The 17,497-nt window shown below is 43.9% G+C and overlaps 1 protein-coding gene across 16 annotated transcripts in view; it reads left to right on the forward strand.

The window, feature by feature from the left end:
• foxp1.L (forkhead box P1 L homeolog) overlaps positions 1-17,497 on the forward strand; it is a 612,880-nt gene that overhangs the window by 437,475 nt on the left and 157,908 nt on the right. The window contains exon 1 of one of the 16 annotated variants that reach the window (XM_018259185.2): positions 10,655-11,346. The exons of the other annotated variants lie outside the window; for them this stretch is intronic. The gene's annotated coding sequence lies outside the window, so the exon portion shown is untranslated. Of the gene's footprint in view, positions 1-10,654; positions 11,347-17,497 lie in introns of those variants that run through there. 16 annotated transcript variants of the gene reach the window in all.

Consider the following 17,497-nt stretch of genomic DNA (forward strand, 5'->3'; position numbering starts at 1 on the left):
GCAACCCTAGTTTCAGCCCTGCTGGTTTCTGCCATATACAGTAATGTGACTAAGGCCTCACTATAGAAGTGACTGCGCTCTGGGAGAGTGGTTTAATAGGCTTCTTCTATCTCAGTGTACACCCCCACCTCAGGTGTAGAGTAAATCAATTGAAATTGGAGTTACTGAGAGAAACAGCCAAGAATGCAGTGCTTGCTGCTAATTGTGCTTTATTGCCACGACATGTTTCGGGCTCAAGGCCCTTTATCAAGTGTTAGGCCTCGCGCACATTTACATATAGGGTGCCACCCGGCGTTTTACTTGCCTAGCCGACACCTGCCAAGGCCGGGGCCGGTATTACAAATTTACCAGCAATGTAGTTGCTGATAATTTCTAATACCCTTAAAAAAAAGCCCTTGGCCTGCCCCCAATTCACCCATAACTTACCTTTTTTTTTCAGACTTCTGGCCATCATGTGTGTTGCTCCGCCCCTTTTGCATCACTGTGTGTGGCTCCTCCCCCCTTTGTCTCACAGACCGCCCCTTTCCCCCCCCCCACCAGTCAGTAAAATTTTTTAGAAAAGGTGGCAACTCTATTTACAGTTTAGACGGAATTATAATCTTAAAGGGATACTGTCATGGGAAAAAAATTTTTTTTCAAAACGCATCAGTTAATAGTGCTGCTCCAGCAGAATTCTGCACTGAAATCTGTTTCTCAAAAGAGCTAACAGATTTTTTTATATTCAATTTTGAAATCTGACATGGGGCTAGACATATTGTCAATTTCCCAGCTGCCCCAAGTCATGTGACTTGTGCTCTGATACACTTCAGTCACTCTTTACTGCTGTACTGCAAGTTTGAGTGATATCACCCCCCTCCCTTTCCCCCCCAGCAGCCAAACAAAAGAACAATGGGAAGGTAACCAGATAGCAGCTCCCTAACACAAGATAACAGCTGCCTGGTAGATCTAAGAACAACACTCAATAGTAAAAACCCAGGTCCCACTGAGACACATTCAGTTACATTGAGAAGGAAAAAGAACAGCCTGCCAGAAAGCATTTCTCTCCTAAAGTGCAGGCACAAGTCACATGACTGGGGGCAGTTGGGAAACTGACAATATGTCTAGCCCTATGTCAGATTTCAAAATTGAATATAAAAAAATCTGTTTGCTCTTTTGAGAAATGGATTTCAGTGCAGAATTCTGCTGGAGCAGCACTATTAACTGATGTGTTTTGAAAAAAACATGTTTTCCCATGACAGGATCCCTTTAACAACTTGTCACCAAACTCCCCAGAAACTTCGACCCTTTCCCGGGTAAATAAGGTCCCTTTTGGGGTTTGCTTTTCGGGACCAGTTCGGCCAAATCATTAAAATAAAGGCTATGAAGTTGCTGAGCTCGGCTGTTGGCCTTTTGTTTGTTTTTGAAGCTTATTCAGCACCTGGAAATTCTTTGTGCACATAAACAAGAGTCAGATTTCATTCACTGCGCCCGTTCCTCATACAAACCTTTCAGCTCTGCTCCAGTAATTCTGTAAAAACAACTACAAGCATTTCACAGCAATATGCCCCCTCCAAGCACTTCATATCGCTGTGGCCTCCAAGTCTTACACACAGTTCTACAGCCACCATCTTGCCTTTATATACCTACTAACCCTCTCTCTTTCTATTTACTTCTTCCAACTTATTGGTTTCAGTACATTGTCTCCTGTGATTATTTGTAGATCAGCTCCACTCAGCATTAATACAAGTTCTCAGTGCCATCTGTTGTTAAGCTGGCAGGGAGCAAGGCCAACGTATCCAAACAAAGAGAGAGACCTGCTGTAAACTGAACCTGTCAAGCTCCACATAGCTCCACTGACCTCCCCAGCGTGCAGGGCAACTCCTGGTACCAGCCACCGGCTGCTCACATACAACTTGTAAAGGAACCTGGGGGGGGGGGGGGTGATGTTTACTCTCTGCTCACACACTGTTCCTCCCACAGTCTTGTTTATACTAAATCTTCCCATTGACATGTCTTCTTCTGAGCTGAAATGATGGTAACTAACAAACAATAAACTGCCCTGTGTCAGGAAACTGTCGAATTTCACCAGAGAAAAGGAACCCTCTGCGGTTTTAGTCTGCTCATATCCTGCCTCCATATCCACATTATGTATATCAAGTTTATGTGCCTGTAGTTCCTAAGACATTCTCTGTGTCTGCCTATTGCAGGGAAATGCTTCAATTTAATTCAAAGGTGGTGAAAGTTGCTCTTTCTCTTTTCCTGATGAAGCCATGTCAATGAAGGGGGTCTCAATATGAAACGTTTAAAACGTTTAAATAGTGCCTGAGAAATCCTGTTATGGATAGACATCACAGGAGAAGGTTCATTTACATGGAGTTAATAGGCTCAGCATCTTCCCCTAGGACATACCTCCCAACTGTCCCTTTTTCTGAGGGACAGTCCCTCTTTTGACAGCTCAACCCGCAGTCCCTCATTTGTACTGGAAAGTCCCTCTTTTCTATGCACTGAACAGCCAGAAAAAGAAACAAAGTTTCTCACTTAATTGGCTTTTAGCAGAGAGCCCAGAACAGCTAACAGGTGCAAATAAGATACTTTGTAACAATTTTGAGACACAAAAAAACAGTTTAGATAAGGAGAAATATTTTCAAACTTTCATAACCTGCCAAATTTTGTAAAACAAACATGGTAATTAGGGGGTGTGGCCACAGAAAGGGGTGTGGTCAAAAAATTGCTGCGCTACATGCGGAAAAAAAATTTTTGTCCCTCTTTTTACTTCCAAAATGTTGGGAGGTATGCCTAATAGGATTGCCGGTGTCTATGGTTGCCACCTTTTCCAGAAAAAAATACCGGGCTTCCTATATATTTATCTTTTTTCCCTTTTAATAACATTGGGATCAACCATAATTTTTACCGGCCAGGCCGGTATAATACCGGCCAGGTGGCAACCCTACCTGTGTCTCAGGCTCACAGATAAGGAGGAGTCCAATGCACAAAGGCGTTAACTGAGACTTTTCATTTCATTAACTCTCTTCCTCCCACAATTGCTCCGTAGAACCAATGACGGCAGAACCAAGGAATTCACTTTTAACTTCACTGTTCTGCGCCGAACAGGGTAAGAAGTTCTTGTTTACTGAACTTACTCCGAGCATGGGTGTAGGTGGCTCCTTTAAAACCTTGGCATCCAACTGCTTCACGTGCATCGGCCAGCAGCTTCTTCTTGTGGTCCTGAGCAAGCTAATTTTACTATTTTGTATTCGGCCGAACCCCCAAATCCTTTGCGAATACCGAACCAAATACTAATTTTCATATGCAAATTAGGGGTGGGAAGGGGAATTTTTTTTTTACTTCCTTGTTTTGTGACTAAAAGTCACGTCATTTCCCTCCCGACCCTAATTTGCATATGCTAATTAGGATTTGGTTCGGCCGGGCAGAAGGATTTGGCCGATTCTGATTCCTGCTGAAAAAGGCCGAATCCTGGATTCGGTGCATCCCCAGGCCCGGATTTGTGGGAAGGCCACCTAGGCCCGGGCCTAGGGCGGCAGGATTTTAGGGGGGCGGCATGCTGCCCAACCACACCCACATTGGTTCAAAAACACTGGGGATGCACAGGAGATATAATCTCCATGAAAATTCGCACGAATAAAGGGGAGGGGCCAGGGGCGACAAATGGCAGTGGGCCTAGGGGCGTCCGCTATGTAAATCCGGCCCTGTGCATCCCTAAATTTTACTAGTACCCACTGTATTCAAATAAAGGAGTGTAGAAAAGTGTCGTTCTAAAACAAAAAAGCACAATCAAGCAGGAACAGCCTCTATATTTGCTCATAAAGAAAAAGATAATATAAAGCTAGGCCAACATGGGTATTTCCATAGACTAAGATGACAAAGGGGGAGATAGGACTGAACCACTGGTGGGTAGGCAGACTGTCATTGCAGTGACATGTGAGTTTCATGTACAAACACGTGTGCCGTTGTGTCTTTTGACTGCAGGGACTCCAGTATGGACCAGCTGGGAATGACATTGGCTTTTGGGCTGTTGCCTTTAAAGTGCTTTTAGCCTTGCTTTATATAATAGGAATGCTTGCATTAGGAGGTCACGCGTTTGCTCTGTTATTGCTAGCTGTCTCAAACTCAGCTCCACTGTCTATTAAAATCAAACCACTGTGTAAACATTCCCATGTTGTTCCCGGGGCCCCATACAATAGCCTGGAGATCAGGTTTCACCTGCCTGCACATCTTCTAGCAATTAAAGCAATTAGGCTGCAGTTGTGCCGCAGTCAAGGTCTCCCGTGACAGTCAAGTCTAAAACAAGGCTGAGAGGCTGCTGTTCCGCTCGTGGTCTTACCTGCGACTGTCTCGGAATTATTATTCCTTGATAAAATATGTATAGATGTCTATCGCCATACAGAGAATTCCATTTCATGCCTCCACTTTTATAATGGACATTTTTTTTTTTTTTTTTGCTTAATCGAGTTGATTATATTGCCTTTTATAATGCCTGGGAAGGCTCTAAATCCAGCCGCTGGCAAGTGTTTAGTATGCAAAAAAGGGCCAGTTTCGCCTGCTAAAAAGAAATATCTTCCTCCTGCGTCCCAGAGGGCATCCTTAATCAGACAGAACCGCAGGCTGAATTAGTCTCTGAAATTCCACTGCCCTTTAACCTGCCACTGCCTGTTCTCTTGCTGTTTGTTAACAAACAATTCCAAGTACAGAGTCTCGCCCAAGGCATCCTTTCCGTTAAAGGGGATGTCAACCCAAAAATAAAACTGCGCCAGATGAAAGAAAAATGTGATTTCGAACAACTTTCCATATACATTTATTTAAAATGTTTAACGGATTTAAAGTTATGTGTAAATATGATTTCCAATGAGAGCAGAGTCTGTTCGGCCATTTCTATTCCCGGCCCCGGTGGGTTTTGATACAATGTAACAGAAGAACAGACCCGTCTTTGTGGGAGGAGCTTTTTGCAACATTGTTTCAAGTAAGAGCCAAGAAGAGAGGAAATGGCCAGACAGACACTTCTTTCAATAGCAATTACATTGCCACGTATCTTTAAAACAATTGGATATTTTTAATTAATCTCCGTTGGAATGTTGCTTTAAACTTTTATTTTATTAAAGGGGTGGTTCACCTTTTAGCATGTTATAGAATGGCCAATTTTAAGACACTTTTTAATTGTTCTTCATTATTTATATAGTTTTTTTTTTTATTATTTGTGTTTTTCTTTTGAATCTTTCCAGATTTCAAATGGGGGTCACTGACCCCTTCTAAAAACAAATGCTCTGTAGGGTTACATATTTATTGTTGTTGCAACTTTGTATTACTCATCTCTCTTTTCAGGCCCTCCCCTATTCTGAATCCCAGTCTTTTATTCAAATCAATGCATGGTTGCAATGGTAAATTGGACCCTAGCAACCAGAAACTGCAAATTGAAGAGCTGCTGGGGGGAAAAAAAAGCTAAATAACTCAAAAACCACAAATAATAAAAAATGAAAAGCAATTGCAAATTGTCTCAGAATATCACTCTCTATATCATACTAAAAGTTAACTCAAAGGTGAACAACCCCTTTAAGAAAAAATGTGATGTTTGCGTTTATATCCCCTTTAATGTTGAAAGTAAATCTACCAATTATTTTATTTTTTTAAAAGCAGTCAGTGTTTGTAGTCAATGCCGTGATCCCATTGCAATACTGCCGATGAGTCTGGAAATAAAAAGCCAGACATTAGAAGGTGCAAGTGGCAGTTGCAGGCCCAGTACTGAATGGCAGCCAACCTTCCTATGTAGAGAGGTCACAGGGCAAAGAAACTCTTTTCACTCATCCACGTAACACAATATCAAACATATGAGCTCTCAGTACTGAAACCCATTTAATATTCACTTAACCACTAGGGGTCAGCTCTAGGGCCACTGAGATAAGGTTCGGCTTTCTGCAAACACATAAAAAACTGGCAGTTTATTTCCAGAATCCCAGGGTCGGTTCCTATATTTGTGTAGGAGAGGCGGCACCCAGAGAGAATTCTGGTATTAATGAACACATTTATTACATGAGCATTATTATTATTCTGAGCAAACCATAAAGATGCATTTTGTTAAATAGAGATTATGACTGGCTGTATTGTGTTTTTGGTGGGAATTGCCCCCCTATGCTATGGATAAGTCCTCACAATAGGAGGTTCTAATAACAGCGGCAGTTAGTAGAAATAGGGGCAGATAGTAGGACAAGATGGCAACAGTTATATCTTGCTCCACCTGCAGACGTTCAGCTGTTGAAGTGCAGAGCCCAGCAGGTAGGTCAATACATTAAAGGAAAACTAAACCCTAAAAGTGAATGTGGCTAAATTGCCATATTTTATATACTGAATTTATTGCACCAGCCTAAAGTTTCAGCTTGTCAATAGCAGCAATGATCCAGGACTTCAAACTTGTCACAGGGGGTCACCATCTTGGAAAGTGTCTGTGACACTCACATGCTCAGTGGGCTCTGATTGGCTGTTGAGAAGCTAAGCTTAGGGCTCATCACTAATTATCCAGCAGAAAATGAGCTTCCCCTGTAATATAAGCTGATGCTACAGGTTTGCTGATTATTAAATTCTGATGCTAATTGCACTGGTTTCTGTGCTGCCATGTAGTAATTATGTGTATTAATTACTAATCAGCCTTATATTGTGACATTTCTATTCTATGTGTACTGTATATTGTGAGTGGCTCCCTAAGCTCAGTAAGTGACAGCAGCACAGAGAATGTGCAGTGAATCAGCAGAAAAGAAGATGGGGAGCTACTGGGGCATCTTTGGAGACACAGATTTTTCCTGATAAATGGCTGTGGTTGCCTTGGGCTGGTGCAGAAGCACAACACAATGTACAACTTTTCTACCTACTGCTTTAGTTAGGCTTTAGTTCTCCTTTAAAGAGGAACTGTAGCAAGTGTTAAGGCTCCATTTCCCATAATGAATATTTTTTAAAAAAACATGGGTGGCAGGGGCCTATAGATTATTAAAATAATACATTGGGATTAAAAAAAACAAAAAACCACACACATACACTGGCGTTCAGTAAAATTGAAGTCGTGGCTTCAGGACTTCAAGTTCGTATTCTTTAGTGACTTCCGGTCTTTTCGGCTGTTTCTAAGTCAAGGGGGGACCAGCTATTTCGAAATAGGCCCATTACAACAGTACCCCCTGTGCCCCCCTGATGGCGGCCCTGGCTCTTTGCTGCGGTAGAGCTCAGTGCAACTCAGAAGCACCGCCGTGCACTAACACTTATCTGAATCCTTGCTCTCCCTAAATTATTCCTGGACAGAAATTAACTGTAAAATCCTTAAGGTTTAAGCTTTGATAAATCACCTCCTTAATATTTGTTTTTCCTACACTTGACCCTCAGGAATAAAACAACCCCCACAGAAAAAGGGACCATTTCTTTTACAATAAATCCCCCCCCCCTTTTAGCCAAGTCGTCTGTTGGTATGATCTGCCTTTTGAACCGTCTTTGTGTCCGATCAGTTCCACCTAATACGTCTCTTGATTCGTGTATTGTAACTGCCGGGCGACACGCTGCTCCACTCGTTTTATACACTCTCCATGCTCCTGACTGTCATCCACTGGGGGGGCTTATCCTCCGCGTCTGGATTTGCTTTAAGGCTGGCACGTCTATCAGGCTACTGTCGATTTGAATGCGTGATCAAAGGAAAATGAATTCCTGCGGAAGAAAAAAAAAAATCCCACAAATGAAAAAGGGAGAGCGGAAAAAAACCCCCCAAAAAACCTGGGGCCTTTCTAAACATTCACTCAATGAGTTGTTTAGCTAAGTATTAACCCCCCCCCCCAAGTGATTGGCAATTATATACGCCATGTTGCGCCCAAACATTGTCTCCTATCCAAACCTTAGATATTGCTGCATATTTTAAAGGGGAAGTAAACCCCAAAATACAATGTTGGCTTATGAAAGCAAATGTCACTCTAAGGGCTCTCACACACGGGCGTTTTTTCCTGAGCTCCCCTGCGTTGCGCTTTTTTTCCCGTTCAGCCGCAGGGGAGTAGACACATTAAATTATTGTGAAGGGGGCTGTACTCACACAGATGCATGTAAGCGCCAAATGCAGGTGGGAAGCAGCATGTTGCATTTCACCTGCGTTTGGCGCATACATGCATCTGTGTGAGTACAGCCCCCTTCACAATAATTTAATGCGTCTACTCAACTGCGGCTGAACGGAAGAAAGCGCAACGCATTGGAGCGCAGGAAAAACCGCCCGTGTGTAAGAGCCCTAAACAAGTTCCCAGTATAAATGAATTACATATGTCGCTGGTTATAAAGTGTAAAGTCGCCCGAAGTTGCCAGTGAGGCAACTTCGGGCGACTATAGAAAACGCATCGCCGCTTGTGCATTAGCGCAGGCGATTTTGCGCTGTAGCCTATGGGGAAAAAACGCTGAGACAGTTCGGGGAGATAGTCGCGCAAAAGACGTGCCGATTAGTCGCCAGGCGACAAAACCTCCCCGAATCTCCTCGTCTGGCCTTACCCTTAACCTCTGCAACATTTCAAAAGTCAGAACCGGAGAATGGAAGGGATAAACAGTTACTGATTTCAGTAGTAACATTAGCAACAAACTGGTTTGCCCACTGGGTGTTAGAGTTCAGGGACAGCATCACTAATTGTTGGTTTGCTCCTATTCTATTCTGCTAGGGCTGTACAAGTGCATGCAGTAATCAGATAAATGCAATTATTATTGTAAGTAAATGGAGACCCTCTAACTGCCAGCTTGTTTACTGGCCCTATTATGGACCCACATATACTGATCAAACAGTGAGAATGAAATGCCTGCACCCTGCGTGCCCACTCACATTATACAGAGCCAGCTGGAGATGTAATACTGGCGCATGTCCCATTGCCATGACTTCAGCCCTGGGATTTCAGTATGTGACATAAGTGCAGAGCCGGTGCCAATTGCAACATGTATTTTTCTATAGGCTTATCACATGTTTATTTCCCTTACTCTTTAACTTTCATTGGAGCTGCCATGTTGCTTGAGGCCCTTATGATGGAAGCCAATAGAGAAACCAGTTACACAGATATCAGTCACATGTTACAATGTGTACAGAGGGGGGTTGTGGGGTGGGTGGGGGTCAGAGGGGTTTGTAGTTTTGTCCCGGGGGGAAGTGTGGACCCCAGACACCCCATATGACAGGAAGCACCACACGGGCAGATTCGTGAGATTAGTCACCCGGTGACAAATCTCCTCTTCTTCAGGGTGACTAATCTCCCCTGCCTTCCCGCCAGCTAAAATGTAAATTGCTGGCGGGATGGCACTCAGATTCGTTTTCAAAAGTCGTCCGAAATTGCCTCACGAAGAAACTTCAGGCACCTATGGAAAACGAAGTGCTCCGAGTGCCATCTCGTCTGCAATTTACATTTTAGCTGGCGGGAAGGCAGGGGAGATTAGTCGCCCCAAAGAACAGGAGATTTGTTGCCGGGCGACTAATCTCCCTAAATCTGCCTGTGTGCCCTGACCTTAAGGCAAGGACAGGGGAAATAAAACAGATTTTGGGCAGATTTTGACCCCATGGCTTCCACTTTCCATGTAAAGAAGGAGTCTTGAAACCGGAGGAGCACAGGAGTAGCATACAGAGCAAAATTACCGGTTATGGGTTGGGTGCGGGTCCTACAATGGCAACATTCTGCAGGTTAGGGTTTTGTGGGTTGAGTTTTTCCTGACGTGCACAATCACTAATGGGCACAGATATAAATGACTCCATAAGTGCAATGGCACACTAGGAGACTAATAGCCAGAGATAAATCTCTGCTTCTGAGGGTGACTAATCTCCTGTAAAAGCTTTCCCATAGGAAATAATGTGGCTAAAAACCCATGTGTCGCTTCAGTCTCCCAAAATCGCTTGAAGTTTTCTCTGGAGCATTTTCCTGGTGTTCCATTGCCTTAGGGTCAGGGCACACAGGCAGATTCGGGGAGATTAGTTGCCCGGTGACAAATCTCCTCTTCTTCAGGGCAACTAATCTCCCCGAATCTGCCTGTGTGCCCTGACACTTAAGAAGTAGCCAGGAGCAATGTTTATTATACTAGAGGGGCCCTGTGGCCCCAAAACAAACGGTCCCTGGACAGGTGTCTCCACTGTAGCCAATACCTGTGGCCAGTCGGACTGGGCCGCCGGGACACCTGGAAAAAATCCGGTGGGCACCGGCCCTCATGGGCCCCCACTGGCCCAGCCATACTCCCCCCGATCGGGCTCCCCTTAAAAAAAACTTATGCTGCTGCGCCACCTGCGGCTCATGTGCTTGTTATCACTCAGTGCCGACCAGGTCCGGACTGAGAATTAAAACAGGCCCTGGAATTTCAAGTACACAGAGGCCCATCAGCCCCACTAAATACTGACTTTCTATGGGACCTTACAGCAGCCCCTCTGGCATTTGCCACAACCCACAGATTGCCAGTCCGGGCCTGGTGCCGACCAATGAAACAATAAAAAGGTGTCAGTGCCAGTTCCAGGCTACTGGTTGGTTCAAATCCCGTCCACTTCAAAAGCAGTTTATTCACAGGACCCAATGCAAAGTGTATGTGACAGGTGCAGACGGTCCGACTGGCCAATGGGAGACCAGGAAAACTCCGGGTGGGCCCAGGGGTCAGTGACCTCTTGCTTCTAAACCATTTGGTCTATTACATGGTCGTTCCCTATTTCTTTATGGAACACACAGGCTAAATAATGGGACAATAGAGAATGGCAAGTAGAGAAAAGAGACTAGGAGAATAGAGAGGTTAAAGAGTGAGGAGACCTTCAGCCTAAGGTTTTGTGGGGCAGACATTGGGAACTGATGGGCCATTGTGGTGGTGCTGAACTACAACTCACAACCTATCATCTCTCCTGTACTAGGTGACCACGTGTGGCCCAGAACACGTGTTGCTGTGTGTGTGGTGCCTAGCATGCTGGGAGGGGTAGTTCTCAGGCCTTGTCTCTCTGTAGCTGACACACACACACACACATATATACACACACACACTCAGTCACACACACACACTCAGTCACACACGGGGGAGTCGCAAGTCGGAATGGTTTGTCAGTCGCTACTGTTCCCTGTACTTGTCTCTACAAAGGGCCAATGTTCCCGAGTGTTTTCACTTCAGAGCGGCGTCTCCAGCTGCTCAGCACTTCCTGTTTATTCTTCTCTCCAGCCCCCGCTCCTCTCACTCGCACAGACACACAGCGACTAGCGGCAGTACAGCGGGACTCCTCTCTCCTTCGGCCCCTCTCTGCCCCCACACACTCGCCAACAATCGCTCCCAGTCGCTCAGCCAACGTTACGCACCGACTCGGGCCGCTCACACCTTCCCAGATCTGTGTGTTCTACCCTGAGTCTTGTTGTTTGGGTAAGTGCTGCTTCTCTTCCCTATTAACTGCGAGTCAGACATGTGCTGCTACAACATGTACGTGATACAACATGTGCTGCTGCTGCTTCTGTGCGACCGACTACAACTCCTCATTAACCCCTGCAGCGCTGGAGCCCTGTCTCTTGTCATGTCAGAACTTTCATCTGTTCTGTCACATCCCGGCAGTGTAGGGTTAAACTGGGGCTTGTAACCTGCTGCCTTTACTTTCCTCTCTCTCTCTCTCTCTCTCTCTCTCTCTCTCTCTCTCTCTATAGTCTATAATCTCTACACTATAAACCAGCCTATTGGGTTTAATTAATTTTTTACTAGACTTAAGGTATGAAGATCCAAATTACAGAAAGATCTGGTATCCGGAAAACCCCAGATCCAGAGCATTCTGGATAACAGGCCCTGTTATCCAGAATGCTGGGAGCCTGGGGCTTTCCATATAAGGGATCTTTCCGTAATTTGGATCTTCATACCTTAAATCTACTAGAAAATCAATTAAACATGAAATAAACCCAATAGGCTGGTTTTGCTTCCAATAAGGATTAATTGTATCTTAGTTGGGATCAAGTACAAGCTACTGTTTTATTATTACAGAGAAAAGGGTAATCATTTTTTTTTAAAATTTATATTATTTGCATAAAATGGAGTCTATTGGAGATGGCCTTTCTGTAATTTGGAGCTTTCTGGATAACCGGTGTCTGGATAATGGATCCCATACCCGTATGTTTATATCTATCTATCTCTCTCTCTTTCTTTATCGTTATCTCTCTCTCTCTTTCTTTATCTGTACCTCTCTCTCTCTCTCTCGCTCTATCTACCTATCTCGATCTTTCTTTCTTTCTTTCTTTCTTTCTTTCTTTCTTTCTTTCTTTCTTTCTTTCTTTCTTTCTTTCTTTCTTTCTTTCTTTCTTTCTTTCTCTCTCTCTCTCTCTTTCTTTTTTACTATCTATATCTCTCTCTCTCTCTCTCTCTCTCTCTCTCTCTCTCTCTCTCTCTCTCTCTCTCTCTCTCATCTATACACACATATACACATACATAAATCTGGCACACCCTTAAAAAAATCTTTGCCCTTTTATTTTTAAAAAATTGTACAGAAGTCCAAAGTTTCGGTCCTCATATACATATATATATGTGTGTGTGTATATATTGGGTCATATATAGATATATAGGCAACGCTGGTAACATACTTAAAATGGGAACTTTAACCAAACTATAGGAACTCCTTGTCACTCACAGTCTACATATCTTGTGTATTCTCTGCTTTGTGCGACTGTACTTCCAGGTTTGTGTGTGTAATTTGCGTGTTTTGTGCACACGTGAATGTAAAATCTGTATTATTGCATTTATTGAACTGGCTCACGCTCATAGGCTGTGATACATATATCTGTATAGTGCGTCTGTGGGATCTACACGGTTTCCTCCTGTTACTGTAAATGTTACATGTCATTGTGTTTCACATCATGCAGAATCCGTGTGGATTTATTTCCTGGTATTTATACAGCTCTGACACGTTTATATGTAACATGGAAGTCCTTGAATTTCGAAGACAAAGTCTGTGCCTTTCGGGACATTTAGGCGACGCCGCGTTTTACACATTCTTTAAGCGCAGGGACAGCACCGTTTAAGGATAATAATTATGGTTTCTGTAAATCCAGGTGTTTAAACTCCTGTAAAAAAAAAAAATAAAGAAAAGAAATAGTTTCAGAGAAGCTGGGAGTTTTCCCCCAATAAGCAGCTAAAGAAAGGCAAAGTAATGAAGCGTTCAGCACTTGTAGCTTTTGTAGAAGTGAAACAGTCGGGCTGATTTAATGGAAGGAGCCGGCGAGCTGTGCGGTGGGGAGAACTTTCTTTCTCTGCCTCCCGTTGCACTTAAATAGCCCAGATTTCCCATTCCCCCGGCACAATGGGCAGAGCGGGATCAAACTGGGAGCTTATGGGAAGTTCAAGTGCCGCCGGAGCCAAGAAAATAACAATATATTAAAAAAAGAAAAACCCAGGCGCATTTGAATTGCAGTTGGGGAAGGCAGAAAGTGGTGTTTGCTATTGTAGCTCAGGGACAATTTGTTTAACAGTAGGAGTAATTGCACGGGGAAAATGGAAAGAGTGACTGAAGGTATTTACTCAGATGTTGGTGTAGGTGTGGGGCAGAGGACGCAGTGGGGGGACTTATTTAAATTTGTCTTTCCCCACCGTCGCGGCTCCCGCTTCCCCCTGGTTCTTGTTTATCTTGGACGACACGGCTGCTTGTTTGTCAGTAGGGGAAGAAGCAAAGTGTTAAGCAAGATGTTCTGCAGCAATTCCAAAAGTTTCTGTTTGAATGAACCTTCCCAGCCTTAGGCTAGCAGGGGATGCTGGGAGTTGTAGGCAGGCCATAAACTGAACCTGCAGTAAAATGTAACTGAGGCTTTGTCATGATTTTTAAAATGTAATTCCTTAACCAACAAATTTATTTTTATTTTAGTTGTAATATTGGTGTGTAGGCTCCATCTCAGGTCATTTTGCCTGGTCATGTGCTTTCAGAAAGAGCCAGCACTTTAGGATGGAACTGCTTTCTGGCAGGCTGTTGTTTCTCCTACTCAATGTAACTGAATGTGTCTCAGTGGGACCTGGATTTTACTATTGAGTGTTGTTCTTAGATCTACCAGGCAGCTGTTATCTTGTGTTAGGGAGCTGTTATCTGGTTACCTTCCCGTTGTTCTGTTGTTTGGCTGCTGGGGCGGGGAAAGGGAGGGGTTGATATCACTCCAACTTGCAGTAAAGAGTGACTGAAGAGCATAAGTCACATGACCGGGGGCAGCTGAGAAACTGACAATATGTCTCGCCCATGTCAGATTTCAAAATTAAATTTAAAAAAATGTGTTTGCTCTTTTGAGAAACGGTCCTCAGTGCAGAATTCTGTTGGAGCAGCACTTTTAACTGATTCTTTTTGAAAAAAACATTTTTTTCCATGACGGTATCACTTTAAGCCTCCCCCCTTGCAATTAGTCGGCTTTGCATTGACACAGGATAATTACTGTATCGTTTCCTCTTTTAAAGCTTATGGAGCTGATGTCATTGGTGAGTGCGTGAGGCCAGGCTAACGACACTCCGGCATTGGAAGGGTTAATTGTACTGTCTTTGTACATTCCATTCTGCCCTGTCACTGAATGGCTGTGGTTTGCTGCACGCTGCAAAGACAGAACTTTTCAGTGTTCTCTTTTCCTTTTTAGCACCATAAAACTGATTGATGTAATGTATATAAAGTAGGCTTGTTACACCCTCAACGTTTATATGTTACTCGCCTGTGCCAGATCTTTGTTTCTAAATGAACTGTGCATTTGCGTAGGAGCTGCCATATAGCCTGCCTCAGCTGAGCAAAGTCGCAATAGTAGTCCATGCTGCTGGCTGAGAATGCTGGGAAATGTAGGACTTGATATAGAGGAGACTATGGGTGCTAATAATTTGGATATCATGGGCTGTATCCTATTACTCCTCTGTTTATTCAGGGTGCTGCACCTCCCAGTACTTCCCCAGCATTGTGTATATTTAGGCTCTTCACTAATATGTTGTTTTTATTGGATTTATTTCCAGGCAGCTTTTTCCTGGATTGGGAGATTTGTGTTGGGAAAATAATATTTTGGAAGGTTATGTAATGTTTCAGCCCAAACACTAAAGGGAAAAATATATCAATTATACACGTTTCCCAGTGCATCCAGAATGTGTGTAGTAAGACCCAAGGTTCTTGGTTTTTCCTGAAGTTGATTTAGTTGACTGGGGCCTCAGTACAACAAACCTGATCCCAGAGGGAGTTCAAGGGTCTGAATGTAACGGGATGTTGCTGCAAAAATGCTCTTTGTTATATTAAGTAAATAATGTCTTTGCCCCATGTGTTGAACAGTTGTTACTATTTACTTATATCCAAAGTAGTACCCACTGCTTTACTAACACGGTCCTCTATTAAACTACAACACCCAGAATTCCTATAGGCACCATCTCTCCCTACTATACCTGCTATCCCACAGTCACACTCCCTTCCCAGAGACTATTATCCACTGTTACTATAGACACCATCTGTCCCTACTATACCTGCTATCCCACAGTCACACCCCCTTCCCAGAGACTATTATCCACTGTTACTATAGGCACCATCTCTCCCTACTATACCTGCTATCCCACAGTCACACTCCCTCCCCAGAGACTATTATCCCACTGTTACTATAGGCACCATCTCTCCCTACTATACCTGCTATTCCACAGTCACACTCTCTTCCTAGAGACTATTATCCCACTGTTACTATAGACACCATCTCTCCCTACTGTACCTGCTATCCCACAGTCACATTCCCTTCCCAGAGACTATTATCCACTGTTACTATAGGCACCATCTCTCCCTACTATACCTGCTATCCCACAGTCACACTCCCTTCCCAGAGACTATTATCCACTGTTACTATAGGCACCATCTCTCCCTACTATACCTGCTATCCCACAGTCACAGTCCCTTCCCAGAGACTATTATCCACTGTTACTATAGGCACCATCTCTCCCTACTATACCTGCTATCCCACAGTCACACCCCCTTCCCAGATACTATAATCCCACTGTTACTATAGACACCATCTCTCCCTACTATACCTGCTATCCCACAGTCACACTCCCTTCCCAGAGACTATTATCCACTGTTACTATAGACACCATCTCTCCCTACTATACCTGCTATCCCACAGTCACACTCCCTTCCCAGAGACTATTATCCACTGTTACTATAGACACCATCTCTCCCTACTATACCTGCTATCCCACAGTCACACTCCCTTCCCAGAGACTATTATCCACTGTTACTATAGGCACCATCTCTCCCTACTATACCTGCTATCCCACAGTCACACTCCCTTCCCAGAGACTATTATCCACTGTTACTATAGACACATCTCTCCCCTACTATACCTGCTATCCCACAGTCACACTCCCTTCCCAGAGACTATTATCCACTGTTACTATAGGCACCATCTCTCCCTACTATACCTGCTATCCCACAGTCACACTCCCTTCCCTGAGACTATTATCCACTGTTACTATAGACACCATCTCTCCCTACTATACCTGCTATCCCACAGTCACACTCCCTTCCCAGAGACTATTATCCACTGTTACTATAGACACCATCTCTCCCTACTATACCTGCTATCCCACAGTCACACTCCCTTCCCAGAGACTATTATCCACTGTTACTATAGACACATCTCTCCCTACTATACCTGCTATCCCACAGTCACACTCCCTTCCCAGAGACTATTATCCACTGTTACTATAGGCACCATCTCTCCCTACTATACCTGCTATCCCACAGTCACACCCCCTTCCCAGAGACTATAATCCCACTGTTACTATAGACACCATCTCTCCCTACTATACCTGCTATCCCACAGTCACACTCCCTTCCCAGAGACTATTATCCACTGTTACTATAGGCACCATCTCTCCCTACTATACCTGCTATCCCACAGTCACACTCCCTTCCCTGAGACTATTATCCACTGTTACTATAGACACCATCTCTCCCTACTATACCTGCTATCCCACAGTCACACTCCCTTCCCAGAGACTATTATCCCACTGTTACTATAGGCACCATCTCTCCCTACTATACCTGCTATCCCACAGTCACACTCCCTTCCCTGAGACTATTATCCACTGTTACTATAGACCATATTCTTGTCATCATTTTCACTCTACCTTTAGTTTTACGTGTTATTGTTGTTATATAGTTTAATGTGGTTTGCATTCTATACTGTAGGTGAAGGTGTTTTTGAACTTGCATTGTTAGTCTTGCCTGAGCTTCCATTGTCTCTGGCTTTTGTAGCACTTCCCACTGTGTCCCTATTTTTTCCCTGTTTTAACCCTTTAAATGAAAATAATCTAACAAGGATGCATTTGTGCAAATTTAGGTAATCCTGCCCATGTATTTCATGAACAGCCCTTTCCACAAATCATTTGCTCTCTCTATAAAAGGTGCAAGATTTCCGAGCTGTCATCCAGCAGAGCCCCAAGTCTTAACATGCTCCCTGCACAAATACACTGTATCCCTCTGCTCACACACTTGCTCCTGCTTCACTGAGTAAAGTCCTTCTTTTTATTTGCCTGAAATAACTGCGGCGTGGGG

Source organism: Xenopus laevis, chromosome 4L, assembly GCF_017654675.1.
Source record: "Xenopus laevis strain J_2021 chromosome 4L, Xenopus_laevis_v10.1, whole genome shotgun sequence".
Lineage (NCBI taxonomy): Eukaryota > Metazoa > Chordata > Amphibia > Anura > Pipidae > Xenopus > Xenopus laevis.